The sequence below is a fragment of the Rutidosis leptorrhynchoides genome, chromosome 8 (assembly GCF_046630445.1).
Source record: "Rutidosis leptorrhynchoides isolate AG116_Rl617_1_P2 chromosome 8, CSIRO_AGI_Rlap_v1, whole genome shotgun sequence".
Lineage (NCBI taxonomy): Eukaryota > Viridiplantae > Streptophyta > Magnoliopsida > Asterales > Asteraceae > Rutidosis > Rutidosis leptorrhynchoides.
Window position 1 is genome coordinate 56,540,430 of NC_092340.1, and position 9,924 is coordinate 56,550,353.

The 9,924-nt window shown below is 32.2% G+C and overlaps 1 non-coding gene across 1 annotated transcript; it reads left to right on the forward strand.

Annotated features, from left to right (window-relative positions):
• Positions 1–622: 622 nt before the first annotated feature.
• On the forward strand, positions 623–729 carry LOC139865137 (small nucleolar RNA R71). The gene has a single exon (XR_011764662.1). It is a non-coding gene; the product is annotated as a small nucleolar RNA R71 (small nucleolar RNA).
• Positions 730–9,924: the final 9,195 nt, after the last annotated feature.

Below are 9,924 nucleotides of genomic sequence, written 5' to 3' on the forward strand. Positions count from 1 at the left end.
TAGCTTGAATACCACGTCTTCCATATTTGACTTTTTCTCTTCGGTTTGTTGTTGTGGTTTATATAAGCCAGGTCTTTGTTGATTGAAAGTGTTGTTTTGAGTTGGTTGGTTATTCGGACCTTGTTGGTTATACGAGTTATTGTCGGGTCCTTTTGGATTGTAAAGAATGTTTTAATTTCGATTGAAGTTTAGCTTTGGCGGTTGATAATTATTCTGATAATTATTTTCCGGCCTTTGGTTCATGTAGACAACATTCTCACGTTGTTCCATCGTTTGTTCAATGTGACAGTCTTTCATTAAGTGTGGTCCACCGCATTGCTCACAACTTATTCGTATTGCGTGAATATCTTTATTCACCTTTTCCATTCGTCTCTCGAAAGCATCTATTTTTGCGGAAACGGAATCAAAGTCATGGCTAGAATCGGCTCTAGCCGCTTTAGATGATCGAAAGATATCTTTTTCTTGATGCCACTCATGTGAGTGGGAGGCTGTGTTATCAATAATTTTGTAAGCTTCAGTTGCGGTTTTCTTCATAATGGAACCACCAGCTGTTATGTCGATGTCTTTTCGTGTAGCAACGTTGACACCTTGGTAGAATATTTGTACTACTTGATAAGTGTCTAAACCGTGTTGAGGACATCCTCTCAACATCCTTCCGAATCTTGTCCACGCCTCATATAATGTTTCATTTGGCTTTTGTGTGAACGTAACAATTTCTCCTTGAAGTCTCACGGCTTTAGATGCCGGAAAGAATCTTTGAAGAAATTTTTCAACTAAGACATCCCATGTGTCAATCGCCCCTTCAGGTAACGATTCTAACCAATCTTTGGCTTCTCCCTTTAAAGTCCAGGGAAACAACATGAGATATATCTGTTCATCCTCCACTTCTCGGATTTTGAATAGTGTACAGATCCTATTAAAGGTACGAAGATGTTCGTTGGGATCTTCTTTTGGCGTACCACTATATTAGCACTGATTAGTTACCATATGTAAAATTTGTCCTTTGATTTCATAATCTGGAGCATTAACTTCTGGCTTAATAATGGCGTGACCTTGGCCCGTGCGTGTGGCTCTCATTTGGTCTTCCATACTTAGAGGTTCCAGATTTTCCATAATTGAATTTATTGAATACGAATCACTAGAAGATTCTGATTTAATGGTTTGTGGTTCAGGAGGAATGATTAGTGGTTCTGGATCTTGGAATTGTCCCTGAATATTCTCCGGATTCTCAATTGTGAGGTCGGGTTCAAAAGATGGATTATCGGAAATTTGAGTTGGAGTTCTTGGTCGACTGGATGACGATTCTAAAGAAAAATAAACGGCGGTTATATTTGCTAAATGTCTTGATCTAGTTACAGCTGGTGAACGTACAAAAGGTGGTGAACGTCTTGCTCGGTGCATTCACTGAATATCCTATTAGTTTTTAAAAGGAAAGAAAAATTATAATAAGTTATCCAATCAATAGACTTTTCTGATTTTGCCCACGTTTCGAATAGCCAAAAGATGCAGCAGAGGGGCATGATTCGTTTGGTCTCAATATAATTGAGTACTGTTTGGCTCCAATAACCCGGTCCACGTACAAATCTAACTATTACTACGAACCAGAAAATTTTGATGTCTATCAATTTAACCACTTAAAATAAATTTTCGTAATTTTAAGAAATTTAGATAAGAAGTAGAATAAAAATCTATGTCCTAAAAACTAGAATAGCGAGAAATAAGAGAGAAAAAGAGTTCGTCGAAAAAGGTCGAAAAACGAAAAATGGTTGAAAAATAAAAGGTGACGGAAAAATAAAAGAAACTTATCAAAACTTAAAAAATACTTAACTAACCTAACCTTATTACTACAACTAACTTAAAATTATAATCGCAAATTGAAATTACTAATTGGAATGATAATTGATACATAGTAAAAGGTGTCTAAAAAATATTAAAGCTTACAGGAAAAACTAAATCCCAAATGGAAATAACTTAAAAAGAAACTAAAACTTAAAAAGGCGTCGCAAAATTCTAAAGCACCTAAATCTTAGTCTAAAGAAAAAGCACTTAAGGAATTCTACGGCAAAGCCTAAAAATCTAGGAGTAAAAATAACTATAGCAAAAACTAAGTTTAAAATTAAATATGAGCTAAAAATACAAATATTACGCTACAATGATTAAAAAGGGACAAAATATAAAAATATATAAAAAGTTGTAAAAAGTACAATTTTTATAAAAATATTATTTTTATATATTTTTTTTTTAATAAAACTACTAATTTTACAATTTAATAAAACTAATTTAAACAAAATAAAACAAATTAAATAAAAAGTAAATCTTAAAATAAAACTAATAATAATAATAATAATAATTAGGGTAAAATAATAATAATAATTAATTAATACCCGTAATTAATGCTGAATTAGGGCTTCTGTCGCCTGTCAGAGAAGCTCCGCGACTTGCGGTATTTAATGCTTCAAACCCCGCGAGTCGCGGGGTTAAAAAATTCAGATGACAGCTTTAAATTCAACGCGTTTTTTTTTATTTATTTTTTTTTTATTTTCTGTTTTCTGTTTTTAAATAAATAAAAGATATTAAAATAAAACTTATATTTTTATAAACTAAAAAAAAATAAAAATAAAGAAACTTATAAAACTTAAATATTTAACAAAATCTTAAAAATACTTATATTTTTATTTTTCTTTTTATATTTTCGAATATTTAAAACGTATTTTTACAAAAACGACTTTTAATAAAAGTAAACAAAAAAATCTTTTTTTTTTTATATTAGCGTTGCGCTTCCGGCGTTTAAGAGCGATCCCCGACAGCGGCGCCAAAAACTTGATGTGTGCAGCGGGGTGTACGAAATAGTATTAATTTTTACTACAAAATGCGACGAAATATTACACAAGTTTTATTTATTTATTTATCGAGTGGATATACCTAAACCTTGCTACAACACTTATAGGCAGTGTACCTAATCGTAGAGTAGTGTAGTTTTTAGTAAGTCCGGTTCGTTCCACAGGGAGCTGGTGAAGTTAACGCTATATTATTAAGTTTATTTGTAAAAATATATATATAAATAAGTAGTAGTATTATTATAAAATGGGGGTTTTACCGTTTAATGACCGGTTTGTCGATTTTAAGCGTAAAAATAAATGACAAAAATTAAAGTGCGTAAAATAAATTGCGATAAATAAAATGACAGAAAATAAAATGATAGAAAATAAAAGTGCGATGAAAAATACAATAAAACAATTATGCTTATTTAAACTTCCGTAATCATGATGTTTAACGTTTTGATTTTAATTAATTGTTACTCGGGTTAATTGTCCTTTGTCATGGTTTATTTGATACCTATCTGGTTTTTATCCATAATAGTCCATCGGTCATAAATATAAAGTGCGAGTGTCCTCGTCAAATTACCCTTATACCCGAAGTCAAATATTCCAACTAATTAAGGATTTAAACTGTGATGCAGTTATCACTTCTGTCAACAATTACACCAGTTATCACTGTATGTAATCTACCCCTGTTTTGATTAGATATGAATATTAATTTACCCACTTGATCAGTTTGAATAATCAATTACCCAACCCGAATAATTAATTAAATGATTATAATAGATTCCATATGAACGTCACTAAATAGGACAACCATAATCATTATTAATTATTAGGATAATTAATTTGAAGATAGGTTCGACAGACTCCAATGAGTTGTCACTCAATTAGACAATACCCCCCATCTATTAATAGTCAATAGTCCAATTTCCACAAGTGTCGGTCTTTTGCCTAAACCTTAATTATGGTACAAAATCCAATAACCCCGTCTTAATATTTAGTCAAACATCACGATTACTTCGGCTTAAATAAGCATAATAATAACTTAGTTACGAGACATTAATTTAAAAAGGAAGAACATAACTTACAGTGATTATTAATCGCGTAGCGTTACACGGACAGAGTTCCTACTTTAAAACCCGTAAAACATTTCTTACAATAACCCAATTATTATTAATCTTAAATTAAACTTAATATTATAAATATAAATATAAATTACATAAGAAAGAAAGAAGATTGGAAAAAGGTGTATCTAAATCATCGATTTAGATGGCCTTTTATAGGCAAATGATAAATTGAAATTTTCACTTATGACCCCTGAACTATGCTCAATTAACAACTTTTTATTATTTATTATTATTCTTATTATGAATTATTTAAATATTATATTATATTCTTGTGCATAGTTGACTTGTACTTTCAGCTCCGTTGCGTCGAGCGTTGATAGTTGGCTCGGGTACCGGTTCCGGATTTTCGAACGTCCTTTCGTATAATTTAATATCTTGTACTTTGCGTTTTGTAACTTGTACTCTTGTCATTTTTAGACGTTTCTCATCAATAAATTGAACCTTTTGAATTGTATCTTGTACATTTGAGCTTTTTGGACCTTTGTGTCTTCAATTCGTCGTTTTCGCCTTTTGTCTTCGCACTTATTTAATATAAACGAATATTACTTGAAAATAGAACAATTGCAACTAAAATCTTGTCTTTCTTGAGGGATAATGCTATGAAATATATGTTCCTTTTTAGCCTTATCAGTTATGAACATCATTACTACCTCAAGTTTTCTGGATAAAACTACAAGAAATGATAAAAATGGATCTAGCTTCAAAGGATCCTTGGATGGCTTGAAAGTTCTTGAAGCAGAATCATGACACGAAAACAGTTCAAGTAAGATTTTCACTCAAAATAAGATTGTTATAGTTGTAGAAATTGAATCAAAGTTTGAATATGAATATTACCTTGAATTATAAAGATAATCTACTGTAAATAACAAAGGTTCCTTAATCTTAGATGATTACTTGGAATGGATTAGAAAGCTTGGAAGTAAACTTGCAAACTTGGTAGTATTCTTGATTTTTATGAAACTATACTTATGGAATTTATGAAGAACACTTAGAACTTGAAGATGGAACTTGAGAGAGATCAATTAGATGAAGAAAATTGAAGAATGACAGTGTTTGTATGTGTTTTTGGTCGTTGGTATGTGGATTAGATATAAAGGATATGTAATTTTGTTTTCATGTAAATAAGTCATGAATGATTACTAATATTTTTGTAATTTTATGAGATATTTCATGCTAGTTGCCAAATGATGGTTCCCACATGTGTTAGGTGACTCACATGGGCTGCTAAGAGCTGATCATTGGAGTGTATATACCAATAGTACATACATCTAAAAGCTGTGTATTGTACGAGTATGAATACGGGTGCATACGAGTAGAATTGTTGATGAAACTGAACGAGGATGTAATTGTAAGCATTTTTGTTAAGTAGATGTACTTTGATATGTTTCTTGAAGTCTTTCAAAAGTGTAAGAATACATATCAAAACACAACATGTATATACATTCTAATGGAGTCGTTAAGTCTTCGTTAGTCGTTACATGTAAGTGTATGTTTTGAAACCTTTAAGTTAACGATCTCAATTAACGTTGTTAACCCAATGTTTATTATATCAAATGAGATGTTAAATTATTATATTATCATGATATTATGATGTATGAATATCTCTTAATATGATATATACATTAAAATATTGTTACAACGATAATCGTTACATATAAGTCTCGTTTCGTAATTCTTGAGCTAGTAGTCTTGTTTTTACATATGTAGTTCATTGTTAACACACTTAATGATATATTTAAATATCATTTTATCATGTTAAATATAGTGTATCAATATCTTAATATGATACATATGTGTTTAGTAGACGTTATCATAACGATAATCGTTATATATATCATTTAGAGTTTCTTAACTTAGTAATCTCATTTCTTATGTATATCACACATTGTTAATATATTTAATGAGATACTTACTCGTCATAATCTTATGTCAACCATATATATATGTCTATATATACCACAACATGTAGTTTTTACAATTTTGTAACATTCGTGAATAACCGGTCAACTTGGGTGATCAATTGTCTATATGAAACTTATTTCATTTAATTAAGTCTTAACAAGTTTGATTGCTTAACACGTTTGAAACATTTAGTCATGTAAATATCAATCTCAATTAATATATATAAATATGGAAAAGTTCGGGTCAACTTAGGTATCTGGAATTAGCGCTGATGTGTCCCACGATGGTTACCCCGGAATTTAAGAGAATGGAGCGATACTTGTGGGGACTTCACAAGTCCATTCAAGGAAATGTCACCTCTTCTAATACACCCAATGTCCCGGCAGCTATGCGCATGGCGCAAACCCTTATGAACCAAATTATCAGCAAGGAATCGGAAAAGGCAAAATCCGAATCGGGAGCCAGTGGTGAGAAGCGTAAGTGGGACAAAAACAAGGGGAGAGTCTATGATCAAACCCCCGCTAAGAGGCATAATGACGGAAGGAACCCCAACCCGACCCCTAGCTCGAACCCCAACTACAAGGGTACTCTATCGTAGTGCAAGAGGTGCTACAAGCACCATACTGGGTACTGTAATGTGGTCTGTGAAAAGTGATAAAGGACCGGGCATATTGGCAAGGACTGCAAGATTCCCATCCCAGCTGTGAGGACCAACCCCAATGGACCAAGAAAGTGTTATGAGTGTGGACAACAGGGCCACTTCAGGAATGAGTGTCCCAACAAGCGAAAGGACGGCGGACCCCCGCGTGGAAGAGATTTCAATGTAAACGCAAGGGATGCCCGTGAGAACCCCGACTTGGTTACAGGTATATTCACTATCAACAATCTATTAGCTTCTGTCCTATTTGATACTGGTGCCGATAGGAGCTATGTTTGTAGACACTTTTGCTCTAAGATAGATTGGTCGTTAGTACCTTTAGAGGAGAGTATGCTAGTTAAGATAGCCAATGGGAAACTTGAGAAAGTCTACCAAATTAGCCGAGGAGCTATTATTAACATAGGTGGTGTGGATTTCACAATTGACTTGATACCTATCAAATTGGGAAGCTTTGACGTGATTGTCGGCATGGACTGGTTGACCAAAGTGAGGGTGTAATGACCCAGAATTTTCCGACCAAATTATACTTATGAGATTAATATTTACATAAATTAAACCATACCAACATGATAAGGAATCCAAATTGTTGAGACTTGTGTTTTTGAAAAGAGTTTTACACAACGTTTGACCGTCCAATATGACTGATGATATCACGAACTATATAACATACGATAATTATACGTTTGTGTATATATATGTATTTATATATATTTAACATGATCTAAGGATGGTTTAACATCTCATTGTGTACTAATGACAATGAGTTATAAGTATATTTTGAAACTACTAACTTAAGTTTTCAAAACGATAACTATACGTAACATTCTTTGATATATATACTTATAATCTATAATGCTTATACATGTATCGTATATATAATATATTTAATCACTTTTTAAGGACTTAAATACATAAAACAATATAAGTATATTCACAAAAGATAGCTATATTTGAATTCTCATTCCGTTTCCTCAAGATTTCTATACGTATATCTAGGGTATATGTACCCGTATCATATCCAGCTTCTATATGTATTTACTATTGGTATATACACATCAAATCAACATCCTAATCAACATTATTACTGCCCTAGATATGAGGTAACTAGAATTTGTCAAGTAGTATGAATTATTAGTAAGAAAATAAAATTAGGAATCCTTTTCTTTCTTTATAAACTAAAAATATTTTTATAAATGAACACCATTTCTTCACTCCATTTTCTCATACCTACACCCTCATTTCTCTCTCAAAATACTCCTAACTTCATACTTGATCATCTCCAAGCATTTTCCGCATCATTTAGCTTCAATTACAAGCCTTAAACACCATAAGAAAACTCTTTCAAGAACATATCAAAATAACCACCCATTTGAAGAAGTTTACTTCCAACCTTTTGATCTAACTCCACAACTCTTTAATTCCAAGATTATTTCTTATCTTTTGCAGTAACTTTGTCCAAGTAACTTGAGGTAGTAACCTTGTTCATAATCTTATTCAATTCATATTCATATAGCTATCTTATTTTGTGGTATAAAATTTTAACAACAAGAACATAGTTTGAATGATTTCAAACTTGTTCGCAAACTAAATAGATCCTTCTAACTTGACTTTTAAAATACTTCAAGACCTGTAATATATCATAATGATATGCTAACCTAACAAGATATAACTTGGTTTTACAAAGAACATCTTAAAAACTGAATCTACGTCGTCGGAGTGCAACCGGGGGCTGTTTTGGGTTGGATAATTAAAAACCATCTTGAAATTTGAATTGGAAGTTCATGTTCTGGAAAAATGATATTTCTTATGAATATGTTAACACATAAAAATTTCATGGTTTAACTCAAAGTGTAAGTATTTTTAGAAAAATGATCATTAAATGTTGTTTTTATGATGGAAAATGATCACTTTCATAAGTTTCACCAAAGTTTCACCTATAACCTATGATTTTGAATACAAACTAAGGTATTTTCAGTTCATATTCTTAAAATTTGACTCGATCCAAGGAAGTGGCAAGTTGAACCAACAAAAACGGAGTTGTAATGAATAAACTACGACTAAAACAAAATTGGGTATCCGAAGCTAGTTTAGCTACGAAAATATTTGGATAAAAAGTAAATTAATCATATCTTTTCTAATTAATATGATATTTTATATATAATTACTTATGATTTGATTTTATATATTTCAGGACCACCCGTAAACAACACGAGAAGATTAATCATAAGACCTCAAGATTGTACGCAACACGTCATTTGACAACACGGTACTTTATGTACGCAACACGTCATTTGACAACATGGTACCATGGGTCGAGATTAATTCTGATCAATACGAATACGATGGGGTCTTTATTTATTTTATTTAAGCAACTAATCGTGGACCACTAACATCGGACTGCTAACTACGGACTAAGAAAATATTAAAAGTATATATATATGTAACGATTACTTAAAAAGAAAATATGTTGATATATTATATATATGGTTAGGTTCGTGATATCTATCGGAGACCAAGTCGAATTAAATATGTTCAAGGCAAAAGTGAGTTTCATTTGCTCCCTTTTTAATTGCTTTTGCAATATATATTTTTGGGCTGAGAATACATGCGCTGCTTTTATAAATGTTTACAAAATAGACACAAGTACTTAAAAATATATTCTACGTTGAGTTGTACCACTGGCATATTTCCCTGTAGCTTGGTAACTATTATTTACATGGGTATTGTAAACGCGAATCCTGTTGATAGATCTATCGGGCCTGACAACCCCAACCGGACTGGACGACCAGTATTCAACGGTTGCACAGTACTTCATTTTGGTGACTACACTTGGTACGGTGTAGTGAGATTTCATAATAAAGGGAATATGCGACGTTGATTAAATGTTAAGTATGGTTACCAAATGCTCAACCACTTAGAATGCTTTACATACACTTGCGAGTGTATTATGTTTATGATTATGAAATCTTGTGGTCTATTAACATATTGAAATGATTGTTATGATAAACCTATGAACTCACCAACCTTTTAGTTGATACTTTAAAGCATGTTTATTCTCAGGTACGAATTAAGTCTTCCGCTGTGCATTTGCTCAATATAAGGACATTACTTGGAGCCGATCATCGCAATGGGACCAAATGTTGATGACTTCGTCCAGGTGGATTAGGATGGGTCCTTTCAGTTGGTATCAGAGCGATGGTCGTAGCGAACCAGGTCTTGCATTAGTGTGTCTAACTAGTAGTTGTTAGGATGCATTAATGAGTCTGGACTTCGACCGTGTCTACATGTCAAAAGTTTTGCTTATCATTTCTAGTCGGAAATCATCTGCTTATCATCCTTAAGAAATTACCTGCTTATCATTCATAAGTCTAGACACGTTTTACTGCATTTACTGCATTGATAGTGTATAGACAAA